At 36.6% G+C, this 14,234-nt stretch overlaps 1 protein-coding gene and 1 pseudogene across 11 annotated transcripts in view; one reads left to right on the top strand and one right to left on the bottom strand.

The window, feature by feature from the left end:
- ANK2 (ankyrin 2) overlaps positions 1–14,234 on the bottom strand; it is a 323,587-nt gene that overhangs the window by 281,125 nt on the left and 28,228 nt on the right. The gene's annotated exons all lie outside the window — the stretch shown is intronic.
- LOC106005395 lies at positions 871–1,385 on the top strand (annotated as a pseudogene).

The raw sequence follows: 14,234 nt of genomic DNA on the forward strand, positions 1-14,234 counted from the left end.
CTATGAAAATTAACTAGAGCAGAACTAAGGATCAGAAAGATCAAATGATGCATTTAAACAGAACTGATAGGTGACACCATGCACATTAGAGCCAGAAAATCCTGGATTCTAATTAATGATACAATTAATGATAATAATGATAAAGAAGCCATCCAACTTCTCTGAGCCTCAGTTTGCACACTGGTGTAATATGGTGCTAACTTTGTCTAGCAATTGTAGCAGGTCAATGAACTAATGTGTTCCACTAGCAGAAGGCCCATATGCAGATAAATGTTAGTTTCCATCCCAGCTCAGGCCATCTGACTTGTTTCAGTGTCTTTTGGAGACATCAAAGGTTCTTCTTTTCTAAATAGCATTTTGTAAAAGATTAATATTCCGAGGTTTTTGAGATTTGTTACATGAAGTCCATTCAAATAAGACTATGATCAAGCTTTTAGACACTTGAGGCCAATTGTCGATGGTGGTGTGCTCTAAAAGTCTTCACCTTGTATTGGTAAACACTTCCACTGCAGAGTTACGTTCGAAAATGAAGGATGACGCTAATACTAATGAAAGCCCTCTCATCGAGCCGAAAAGGCGCCTGTGAAAACTCCCAGTGACCCAATTGCGCCTCTTAGGGAGCTGCCTGCTCCTCTAGAGAACCCCACAGTCCCTGAGCTCAAGTTCTATACAGCCTGCAGTTCCCAAAACATTACTTGTTCACCATAGTACTTATTATAATGAAGAGCATCAAGGGATAGCTGACACAGCAATTCAAACATATAAAAAAAAATTCATGGTTTCTGATTTCTTACAGACAGCATACAATGCTATTCTGGGAATTCTAGAAGCATTTCAATCTTCAAAAAGAGTACCCATGAGGTTTTGCAGATGCCACCAACACTGCTGCCACCTAGCCAAGGTCAACCCACCCTGTTCTTGGACATGGCAGTCAAGGACAAGCCTCTTGGCTGTACTGCCTGCAAGCTATTTGCAAAAAAAAGGTTCCAAAGACAGCAGAAACCTTTGGCATTCTGAGCGCGGGGACTTGGTTATAAGGATTCCATATTTCACAGAATTATTTGGGAATTTATGTGTCAAGGTAGCAATTTCACACACCATAATAGCACTAGTGGCAAGTGCACCTACAGGGGAAAATTAATTGATGAGGACTTCATCCCAAAGTGTACAGGTCCTGGTATCTTGCCCATAGCAAATACTAAACCCAATACAAATGATTCCCAATTTTTTATCTGCACTGCCAAGACTATGTGGTTGATGGCAAGCATGTGATCTTTGGCAAAGTGAAAGAAGATATGAATATTGTAGAAGCCATGGAGTGCCTGGGGTCCAAGAATGTCAAGAACAGCAAGTTCATCATCGCTCACTGTTGACAACTCAAATAAATCTGACTTGTGCTTTATCTTAACTATCAGACCATTCCATTACTTCTGTAGCTCAAGAGAGCACCCTTCCACCACCATTAATAGGCAATATCCTATAATCTTTGGGTTCTCACTGCCATTCTTTTGGGTCCACCTTTCCCTATCTCCCTCCAAGTCTAGCAGGATTGCAGAGTTACATCTATTATGAAATAAAAACTAAACCAAACAGAGAGTACCAATGAAACCAGTTTGAAATGAAATCTGTTGAGGTTCAGAGGATAAAATAGCATATTGGGAAAGTTTATGTTCAGCATCTAGTGTGTATATATATATATAAGTATATATATACACACACACACATACACATAACTAGATTAGTGTGTATATATACATATGCATATGTATATATACATATATATACATATATATACATGCACATACACTAGATACTATATATATAATAGCACATTGGGAAAGTTTATGTTCAGAATAAAGTTTACTTTCAGTATCTAGTGTATGTGCATGTATATATATATAAAATACTATATACTACACACACACACATGCACACACATATATACACACATATATGAATTCATTTCTAAAGGTTTCCAGCCAGGGTGGAAGATAATAGAGTAAATAAATTTTAAACAATAATAACAGTCATTCAAAATATGTGAAATCTCTTGAAAAGTAATATAACTTGACCAAGGAATTACAGTTAAAGATATATTACTACATGTATTTCTAGAACTTATGGAAAGTCAATGTTTTTGAGGAAACTAGGAAACACATTATTTTTTTAAAATAAGTATTAACATACATATAACTTTGAGATCTTGATTTGTTGCTCAAAAACTGAAAATCAAAGTAGCTTGGGAATTGCTCTTTATTTGCTTCAACTGAGGAAATAGATAACTCCTCTCCCTTTGATGTTACTAATTGATGGTTAACAATTTCCCCTGCTTTTAAAGAGTGGCAAAAAATCATAGAGAAAAACAATGAACTTAATGCAGTGAATAAAATTTTAAACTTTTATAGAATAAAATAACTCAAATTAAAAAAGAAAAACATGTGAAGTGTGTAAACCTGGAGATTCACAGACCTGTATCCCTGGGGATAAAAGTACATTATATGTTTTTAAAAAAATTTTTTTTAATGCAAAAAAAATAAAAAAGGAAAAGCAGTCTGAAATACTTTATTGTAATGTTTGAATTTTTCTTTTTTAACTTGGGAACTTCGTAATTTTGTTCTGTTTTCTAGCTTCACTTCCCATGATTCTCCAAAATACGTTTTTAAAAATCTCACTAAACATTATTTTTTTAAGATTTTATTTATTTTTTTTTTTCAGAGAGAGCACCAGTAAGGGGAGTGGCAGGCAAAGGGAGAAGCAGGTTCTCCACGGAGCAAGGAGACCTATGTGGAACTCAATCCCAGGACCCTGGGATCATGACCTAAGCCAAAAGCAGATGCTTAACCAACTGAGCCACCCAGGCGTCCCTCAGTAAACATTTTTTTAAATAATTTATTTTTAAGTAATCGCTACACCCAATGTGGGGCTCAAACTCACAATCCAAAGATCAAGAGTTGCACAGTCTTCCAACTGAGCTAGGAAGGTGCCCCATAAATCTCATTAAACATTTTCCGAAACCTAAAATATGCCAAGACATTTCACAACTCGTTGGCTTTGGTGTGTGATACCCTCTACATCTAGAATGCCTTTTCTTACCTTCTTTTCCTAGAAAATTCCTCTCACCCTCCAAACTCCATTTCAGCATCCTTGCCTCCCCGGCACAGTTAGTTATGCTACTCACTACGCTTTGTTCTTTTCCTCATAATGGCACCTAACACATTTTATTGAAATTCCCTGCTTATACATATGTGGGCTGTTTGAAAACCAATTTCTGGCAGTTAAAGGCTGTTTTATTCACGTCCATATTCCTGTCACCCAACATATACCTGCCACCAACAGTGCACTCACAGTGTGATTCCTGGTGACCTCCGACCATTCTCCTTCTTGCTCTCTATGTTTCAGACTTACTGGCTCTTCTGCTCCACACTGAGCCTGCCAAGCAAGTTCCTTTCTCAAGCACAGACACTTCCCATTTCCTCTGCCAGGCATGGACTCACCCTATAGCCACAGAGGTAATCCCCTCACATTTCTTAGGTCTCTGATCAAATATCACCCCCTCAGAGGAGTCTTCCTTTCTTTAGCCACTCCAGTTTATATACCCACTCCACACTCTCTATCCTCTTCCCGGGCTTTAGTTGGCTTCATAGCATTTACTGCCCTCTGACATTACTGATCTATTGGTTATTGTGTCAAATGCCTAGCCTCCCCGCCCTCCCTCCATGGAATATAATCACCATAGGGGTAGGGATTTTATTTTATTCACAGCAGTTTCCCCCTGTACCTCAAACATGCCCTATATCACAGGACAGGTACTTAATCAACATTTGCTAAATACATAAATGATAAATGTTCGAGTTACACTGAACTGCAACTACAGAGAAAATATCTCTCTATGAATATAAGCAAAGCATGGAACACAAAGTGATTGTGTTAAGGTAATAGAGCAATGAAACCTCTTTTCAAAGGCTCTTTAATTTTATCATGTTGATTTTTCAATAAAAATAGAAAAGTGTTTAAAAGCAAAAAAAAAAAGGAAAGTTTTGAAGACTTGGCTGCCTTTTATCAACTTTTGATACATATTTCAAAAGCAAGCAAAATGTGTTCAGGACCTATATTAATAGAGTATAGTGGTTCTTCATGTATTCTGAAGCAGTTTTATGTTAATATTAAGCATAATATATTACACCAGTCCATTCTAACCTTCTGATTAATGATTAGTCATTTGACACTAGATCAGCTCTCTGTCATATTAAAAATAAACTAACTAAATTGACTTACAAATTACAGGGACTCAAAGTTACTATGCTCTTGCTAGGCCTTCTCTGCTTTCCATCTTTTCCTTTCTCTCCTACAGTCTTACACTTCTCATGAACTGTTCCAGTAGATGAGAGCCTATTTCTCTTAGAAGAAAATTAGATAAAGGTTTTTATTTCATATGCAAAGTCAAAATTTGCAAACATAGATGACTTCCAGATAAGCAATGCATGCTGCCACCAGGGATGATGGCATAAAAGAAAACAACACAGAAATCTAAGAGCTATAGAGAACTATGAAAGATGAGGGCTGATACAATGAGACTAGTCATAAATAATCAACATATATAATAATATTTATATACTTACAGAAAAAAGACATGTAATAAGTGCATCACAGCAGGTATAGGGTCCTATTTCATACAAGATAGCCAGAGTCAGAACAGGGATAGAGTTAAAGAAAAGGATAAAGTTTCCAAATCAAGAAATATACACAGGTCACAATAAGTGAGGAAGTACAGACTAAGTTCAAGTTCATTATGAGTCCAACATATTAATTATTGCATGCTGACTTTAGTGCCCAATATTTTTTATTGGTTTTATTTCCCAGTGTTTTTGACCTTCTACCCAGCTGGCCTTTAAATATTTTTTTCTGAAGCCCAGATGTGGCTATAATATTTTAGACTTATTTCTGAATTTAAGTTAAATATTTAAATGTAACTGAACTTTGTATTTTACATTTTAAAAAGCAATACATGTCCAATTGAACTCTTACTCATCCTTCCAGAATCAAGTCAAATATAACCTCCTCCAGAATACCTTCTATAACACCCATTCCATCCCCTTAAAGCCGTTAGCCTCTGCTCCTAGGGCTCATAAGGCTCCCTTCTTTCATCATCTTTATTCAAGTAGGAGAAGCCACTGTTTCCTCTCTGTCTATCCCTCATGAGACTGTGATCTTGGAAAAATGGACCTTATCTTTTATCTCTGTACTGAACAATTCTAGGCAATAAAAACTCAATAAAGAAGCAATGAATAAAAGGAGAAGTCAATTGTACTAAATAAAAGAATGCCTTGAAAATAGTAGAAATAGCTCTGGGTTCATTTAGAAATACACACATTGGAGCTATAGTTTTGATTGTTCTTGCCTTGTGGATTAAAAGAAAAAGGCAGGGGGGCCTGGGTGGCTCAGTGGGTTAAAGTCTCTGCCTTTGGCTCAGGTCATGATCTCAGGGTCCTGGGATTGAGCCCGCATCAGATCAGGCTCTCTGCTCAGCGGGGGGCCTGCTTCCCTTCCCCTCTCTCTGCCTGTCTCTCTGCCTACCTGTGATCTCTGTCTGTCAAATAAATAAATAAAATCTTAAAAAAAAAAAAAGAAAAAGAAAAAGGCATATTTGTCCACTGTTGGAATTCTACCCTATAAATATTTAAAAGCCAATATACAAAATATGCCTGCACAGCAAAATGCAAAAAGCCAGCAATGCTGATCTGTCATTTCAGTCACCTTGATGATCCTCACATTATCTGCATCTGTGCTCATGTGTATAGATTGTACAAACTGAAAAATCTACAATAATGGTTCTTTCCAGTGTCCAGATAGATACCACTATGGATCATCCAACAGCATCATGGGGTTATAGTTCTCACTCATTTAATCTTTATATCTTTACAATCCAAAGGCTTTTGAGACAACCATTTAAACTCTATGAGTATCTTAAAAAAAAAAAAGAAAGAAAGAAAGAAAGAAAGAGAAAAAGAAAAAACCAACTGTGTGAGTATTACATTCCTTGTCTAAAAGGAGAGCTAAAAATACCTAATCTAACTTTCTCAAAGGGTCACTGAGGGGCTCAAGTGGCATAAAGACCTAGAAATACTTGGTAAAGTATACGAGGACATAGCTATTCTTAATCACAGAAATGTATTTTAGCATCATAGAATATTTATATAATCATTATAACACAAAAGGATGTGTTGTATATATCTTCTAAATAAAACTATCATTCTGCTTGGCAATTTTATTTAAGCAACTGCAGAAAGAGGGATTTTTATCCCTTCACTTAAAAATAATCACCAGAAGAAAAAAGGGGAACAACTGTTCTGAATTCCTGAAATCTAAGAATATCTCCTTAATCACCTAAATGGGATTCTGTTGGATGACATAGCAACCCCTCCAGTTCTAAAACCCCTCAAGTCCTAAACTTACTCAATTACGAATTACTAGTATTTAGTTTCTGGTTTTTTGCTTTTTAGATTTATTTATTTATTTTAGAGAGGCAGAGGGGGAGGAGTAGAGCGAAAGAGAGAGTCCTCAAACAGAGTCCCTACTGAGCACAGAGCCCCACTTGGGGCTTGATCTCACTGCCATGAGATCATGACCTGAGCCAAAATCAAGAGTTGGAGGCTCAACTGACGGAGCCACCCAGGCGCCCCCTGGTTTCCATTTTTAAAAATAGCCTTATCTTCAATATCAATATTCTAAGGACAATATTCAGTTGTTGCTTGAACACAACAATCACCATCCCTCTCTGACCTTAGTAGAGAAAGGTGGCTATTCACCAGAAACTCGTGCTGCCTCTTCATGGAGCTGCATTTGGTTAGACCATAAGAGAGATTATAGAACCTAAGCAGAAGAGATACATACCCCTTTCAGGGCTGCAAAGTCCTCCTTCAGGCATATAAAACCACCAGCACAATCCTCCATACTCTAACTTCCCCAGTTAGCAGGTGGATATAAACCCTGAGAGACATCTCAGAAGCCCAATGTTAGAAGAAGTAGAGCCTCTATCAACCTGAGTTTCTAAGCAAACCAACACAAGCCCAAACCCCAACAACTGCATATAAAACATACAAAGCCTCATCCCCCACTAGATTTCATGTGAGCCAAAACTATGCTTCTTTTGTGCTAAGTCATGAAATCGCAGGCGTGTATGTTATAGCAACGATCAGGCATAACTCTTTTATCAGCTAAATTTAGCATAAAATCTCAATATCCACTGGAGCTATAGTCTTAGGGGGGTAAAGATCCTCAAATGAACTGACTCAAAATACCAGATATCCAAAATCAAATATTTTAAGCTTGCTATTGGCTAGTTTCTTCAATGCCATTAAGATTTCTTAATGCCTATGGGCTAGATTTCTTGTTGTCTAAGCAACACTACCACTATAAATAAACATATCTATGTTGTGGCTTTGACCTTCAATGCCAACATGATTTTGCTTGGCCCAGACAGTTTTATAGATTACACAGTGGGAAGAATAATAATAATCCTGCCTTTCCACTCCTAATAGCCATGGACTTTGAGAATACAATTGAAAACCAGATGAAAGTCACTTGTGCTATTAACTGCAAGAGGAGTTGAGAAATGATAAAGACATGCATAGTCTCTTAAGAAGAGGCTCAGGGCATGTACCTGAGAGTGACTCAGATTCCTGTGCCCAAGCTGCCTAGACATATTCCCACCTTCCTAGGTGACTCTCAGACAGATTTTGTAGTTTTAAGCAAGACCACTTTTATAAAGCCAGCTCAACATTTATAGCGGAATTTACATGATATTTTATTTCAAGAAACATAACAATGAGCACTAAATATACAGAATTTAAAAAGAGACCTGGGAATAAACTACCAAGACATCCTGCACATAATATTCATAAGATGCAAAGTATTTTAAGTCAGAATATCTCAACCATATTTTCTCTCCTTGCTTGTATAAAACTCACAACTGAAACAATTATCCACAATCAAGGAACACTCTCCTATATGTTTCAAATATTGAAGATGAATTGGTTTTATAAACAGTCCAATGGATAAAATGGTAGAGGAAATTGTGTGTTAAAACTAAACATCTTTCATTAAGTTGTTTTTTGTTTGTTTGTTTGTTTGTTTATAGATTCCTTTTTATTTGACAGAGAGAAAGAGAGCACAAGAAGTGGCGGAGGTAGAAGGAGAAGCAGGCACCCAGCTGACCAGGGAGCCCGATGTGGGGCTCGATTCCAAGACCCTGGGATCATGACCTGAACTGAAGGCAGACACATAACCAACAAAGCAACCCATGCGCCCCTTTCATTAAGTTTTAATAATGATGGGCATTTCATCATTAACAGTGACATAAAATTAATTATTAAATGAATTAATAAAATGTGTAACTTTCATAAAATCTAAAAATAAATGTAATCCTAAAGAAATAAGAAGTAATGCCTTCTGGTAGCAAATAAAGCTGAATTATTGTAGACATTTGCTGCATATTTAGATGCAAAATACAAATCATGCAAATTGAAATCCAAGTTAAAATAAAATATAAAACTTCTGTATTTACATATAAGTTTTCGTGTATTTTTTATTGAGCACTTTAGAATTTTATAAATTGTATATTTATTGAGCACTTAGAATATACAGCCACTCTACTAATTGCTGGGAATACAAATAGAGTCAAGTTATTTTATGAAAAATATGATAAAAAATTTTGAATGTAATGATTGAGTTCACTTAATTATAGGTAAAAAAGATTTCCTTAAAGAAAAAAACATCTAAGTGGAGACTTGTCAGATGAGTGGCCAATTTTGCAGGTTAATAATAAATAATTCCTCATCATCAAAAACAGCACTTTATCACTTACCATGCAGAATTATTTGAAGTCTAAACCAACAACTATTATGTATTCTCCACAAGTGATTTAAGTAATTCCTTCAAGGGAAATTATTTCCCAGGGTGATTCCTATATAGAGTCATATCATCAAAACACCTTGATTCTACAGCAGAAAAGCAAAGCAAAACAAGATTCTGCAAGGAATAATTGCCATGATAGAAAAAATTTTCACAAGAATTGTCAGTGATAATGTATTTTTCATATTAAAAAATAGATCTTTCTATTAAATTATTGGCTTCTGATTACTGCTAAATGATTCTACATGTCATGCTGTTAGGATCAAAGTAGTTGAACTAGTGCTTAAATTAAATGCAAGCCAGCTTTATTAATTGTGAGAAATGCCCCATCATTCTAGCTGGGCATCAAGGAATGTAACCCTGGAATGGGATCCTGTTTCTTTGAAGAAACTAATGACTTTTTAGAAGTATACTCCTTTCAAACTTAAAAGCAATCAATGTCCAGAGGAACTTCCCAATGATGTCAGTTAATGCTGAGTTTTTAAAATGTAAAGTGGTGAGTGGTACTAGATACATGCAATAAAATCTTATTAATAGGACTAATTGAAAGAAAAGACATTATGAGGCATCTCTATGGCTCAGTTGGTTAACCATCTGCCTTCAGGTCAAGTTATGATCTCAGATCTTGGAATGGAGCCCCGCATCAGGCTCCCTGCTCAGAGGGGAGTCTGCTTCTCCTTCTCTCTGCCCTTTCACCCCACCCCCCGCTACAGTGTACATGCCCACTCTCTCTCAAATAAATTAATAAAATCTTAAAAAAAAAAAGACATTCTGAGTTAGTGAAAACTCTTATTTTAAGTTTTTTTTAAAAGAGAATTTCAACTTCTTTAAAACATACAAAATAAATTTCTGTAGTCTGGTAAGAATAATATATGTTTTATAAGTAATGCCTTTGGAGGGCTTGAAAACAGTTTGCTCATGTGATTTATAGATTAAAATGATTCCATACAATTTGTTCATATGGTCAATGCATTGATAACAGATCAACGTGGGGGTTATCACACTATACCCAAAGGACTTTCCTGTGGTTCTTTTTCCTCTGCCCATCCTCTACCTTCCCATCTCTGCTATTTGTTCTCCAAATCATCCCTGGTTTCATCTCCTTTTCCATCTCCCTTTGCCTCTCTCTCCTACGGAGACTGATTCCAAATACAGTCCTAAAGAGACAAGGGTGTGAAAAAGAAAACAAAATCACCAGTCACTCTCTCACTAACTAACAGGTGCCAGAGCACAGATTTAGGAAGACTAATGAAGCTGACCAAGCCAGTTACAGGTGTGACAGATTTTTTTCCAAGTAGGGGAATGTCTTTCTCTCCCTTTGAAGGGATTCTAAAGGCCTTGCATGTACTCCAGGCTTGAACATTATAATACGTAACAATATAAAGTCATGAGATTGGTTTTCTTGTGTTGCCTCACCATAATTCATAATCATATAAAAATTGGTCATGGCTCAATTTAGACCCTGACTTTTAACTTTGATTAGAATCTAAGTCTTACAGATAGAGTTTATATTAACTGCATTGAACACATATTCTCAAAACTATATGAAAAGAAGGACTAACGAATTGTGTACTTGATAAACAAAACCGCTTTCCCGAGAGTTTAAAAAGGCTGCCCAGAGCTTTTGTACTTGATTTTATTATTCCTGATTTTCAAAGTTCTCTAGTGATAAAGAGTAACAATGGAAAATACCACCATTCTAGGTTGACTGTAGAATGACAGATTCCTTTCAGAAATGAAACTGATTCCACCGCCATAACAACACACGAATCTCTTCCATAGGAGAGTAATATCAACAGTTGTGCTTCAGAGATGACCTTAAGGCCCAGATAACCCATGTACCATGTTCATCACTTTCCAGGGTCACGAAGGATCACACCCAGGTTAGTTAAAGCTACACCTTCCGAAGCAAGACGTTAAGAATGCTGGACTAGAGACTGGCTCTCCTCTTAAATCAATAGTTAAAATAGCTTTGGCTTTTCATCTTTGGTTATTTTTAAATATTTTTTGCTTTAGTAAATTTGGGTATTTATGGTATACTAAGGGAAAGTCAGTTAGGACAAGGACCCACGTGCAATTGAAATATTTATTTCCTCTGATCGGATCATATTTTATGACAACACAGTGATTCAGATTACCGAAAAAGAAAGTCAACATAAATTAAACATGTTTTTAAAGATACACAATTTTAATTATATTCGTCACCCCTTTAAATGCTGAGCAGTAAGAAACCCAAGGCAAATAAAGCAGGATCCCTGTCCTCAAGTATTCAACATTCTAGAAGAGAAAACCAAACATAAAACAAAAGTAAGTGCAATTTAAAGGTGTGGAAGTTAGAAGTTCAGGAAACAATGTAAGCAGACAAAAAGCACTGGTGGCTACTTCTTGATGTATCACCCTGGGGACCCAATCTAGAAATCTGGAGTCCTCTTCACCTGTTGATTTCACCTCCTAAGTATTTCTTGAATCTCTCTAATCCCTGACTAATGTCCTCACTGAAGATATATTCATCTGTCATCTGGATTATAATAGCTTCCTTACATGCCTCCCAGCCTGCAGTCCCGTAGCTGCCAACGTGACCTTTCCATAATATAAATATTACCATAATTCCGTCTTCATCAAAACTCCACTACCTAAAGGACGTGTACTTTGGCTTTTAAGGCTTTCAAAATATGTGGTACCTACTTACCTTTCTTTGCTTACCAAGTTCCAGAAGAAAAAAAAAAAATTATTGAATGACCTCAGGTCGGGTGTCAGGGAAAGTGTAATCAGTAAGGTAGAAAGAGAATCAGAACAGTGTACTGCCCATTGTAAAATGCATCAATAATATTTCTCCTTTCTCAAAAAAAGGGCAGGTATACTACTTTATAAATTCAGGAATAAAACAGCTAAAGAAAACCTAGCAGGATGGGCTCACACTTGGGTATTTTTCGATTTTTGACAAAGAAAAGGAAATATCCATCCACCACAAAAATTAATAAACTTTTTGAAGGCCGATAAAAAAAAAAGTGCCAACAACTCTATGGGACTTCAGCTTAATTTTAGAACAACAACAATCCATAATCCATCCATGTCCAGCCAACATCCCCAAAAGGTCGTGACCCTAAATCATGAGTAACTCAGAGCTTCAGTTTCCTTGACCTTATTTCCCCAGACGCCACTGCTACGACTGACCAGCAGCATTCAGTATGTTCATACGATCATGTCATCAACAATCCTCAGCAACTCTGCCTTCTGGAAGTGCTGCTCCTGCCAGTGACATCACAGCTTGTCAGCTCAATATGCCACCAGCATATGGGTTCCCTTTAAGTGGTGATAATAAATAGCATCAGGCCATCCAGTCACACTCCATTTCGAGATCACATTACAAAGCAGCCCAAGTCCTGGGCAAGGCAGGAGGGCTGCTGCTCACCTACTGTCTCATTAGCATCACTATGTACAAAGGAAAAGAAAAAGTATGGAAAAGGTGAGTATGACCGTGTAACAACTAGTATTTTAAGACTGCAGTATAGAAACCCCTTGCATACGATATTATATAGGAGATAATCAGAGAAAGCCATTAGGATTTCTATTTTAAAGACAAACTCAACAGCAACAGCATTTTCCCAAGGTCAACACACTAAGATGTGGCCCTTGTTTTGTCTTCCTATTTTACGTATTCATTACAGGAGCAGAGGCAGAGAGAACCATACTCAGTGATGTCTGCTTTGTATGCAGGCATATTCAAGATACCCAGACAGGCTCACTCCTGAGAATCTTGGACTCAGGCTGTTGCTCTGTGCAACACACGGTGGGCCGGCTGCTGGCTCTGATTCAGCAGCTGGTTGTAAAAAGTGAACAACACTTGCATAGAAGCAAAGTAGAAGCAGCCTTCCTTGGGGACAGCTTGAACTCAAATAAATAGTCCATCAGTTTAAGGCAGGAGATATGCACAGAGATACAGACTGAACTCACGAAGGCATAGTTTCTTTCTGCCTTTACGAATTGGATAGAACTCCGTTGGGTGGTTATTGGTTAACAGAACTGGGCAGATGGCCCATAGAACTGAGGGGACACTAAAGGTTCACTTAGCCCATCCACCTGGGGTTTTCTGGTTTGTTTTGTCTTGTTTATTAAGTAAGCTCTAAGCCCCACGTGGGGTGTGAACTCATCACCCTGAGATCAAGAATCACATGCTTTATGGACTGAGCCAGCCAGGTCTCCCCCTTCACCACCTGCTCTTAAACAGAACCACCCTTAAAACAACCCAGACTATTTAAGTTATATTCCTTTGAATTTTTTTCCTAATTGTAAAAGTAACATAAACTCATTGAAAAGATTTTGGACTATGCAGAAAGTTACCAAGAAAAAAAGTTGAAATCACCTACAGTTCAATACTCAAGAAAAGACCATTGTTGCACTTGGAAATGTTTCCATCCAAATTTTTAATGTGCTTTTTTTTTTTATTTTCAAAATTAACCTCCTTATATCCTGCTCTTTTTCTCTTAACATTGTATATTCAGAATCTTCATATGTTAAATATTTTTGGAAAATACTAATTTAAATGGCTGTCTTTTCCTCTCATATGGATACACCACGATATGTTTGCCCATGTTTCTACAGGTCAACAGTCAGGTCTATTATGCTACTGATAAATGATGCTACAATACCTACTTATACAAATCATTCAAGTTTCTAATTATTCCCTTAGACAAATTCCTAGTGAAGGAATTACTAGGATCCCTGATACTTCAGATTTTATGATTTTTATTATGACACAAGTTGTCTTCAAGAAAGCACCAGTAATTATATAAAAGGGACCTTTCAAGCTCATTAGCTTTGAAAATTATGTTTTATATTTCTATTTTAATTTGGTAACCCAAAAGTATGTAAATATTTCTGAAATATATTTTATTTTCAAAGACATACAGAGAATGAGATTCAACAACCTCCCGTGACAAAACCCTGCATGACTGGTTGGAGATAAACTGCGTTGGAATATAACAAAGTGAAAATGTTACAAACACTTACTGTTATTGTTTGATGCAACATAAAATTAGGAACAAGAGATAACCTGATATGAGACATAAAGGTAATTTAATCATCTTTTTGGTCATACCATAAATCTCAAATAGAAGACATCAAGGTGTCTTATGTAAATAAAATGGTGTTTTTCTCCCTTATTTGTCAAAAAGATACTTCAAATGTATCAACCTCAACATTTAAACTTCTGTATCTCCATATATATTACAAATTCTCTTAGCTCCATTTTACATGGGAATGCAATGAAGTCCTTGGCTAGTCATAATTTCAAATATCCACTGATAAACTGAGCATGAGAAATG

This window comes from Mustela putorius, unplaced genomic scaffold (genome assembly GCF_011764305.1).
Source record: "Mustela putorius furo isolate JIRA1106 unplaced genomic scaffold, ASM1176430v1.1 tig00000868_pilon_pilon_pilon, whole genome shotgun sequence".
In the NCBI taxonomy this organism is placed as follows: Eukaryota; Metazoa; Chordata; class Mammalia; order Carnivora; family Mustelidae; genus Mustela; species Mustela putorius.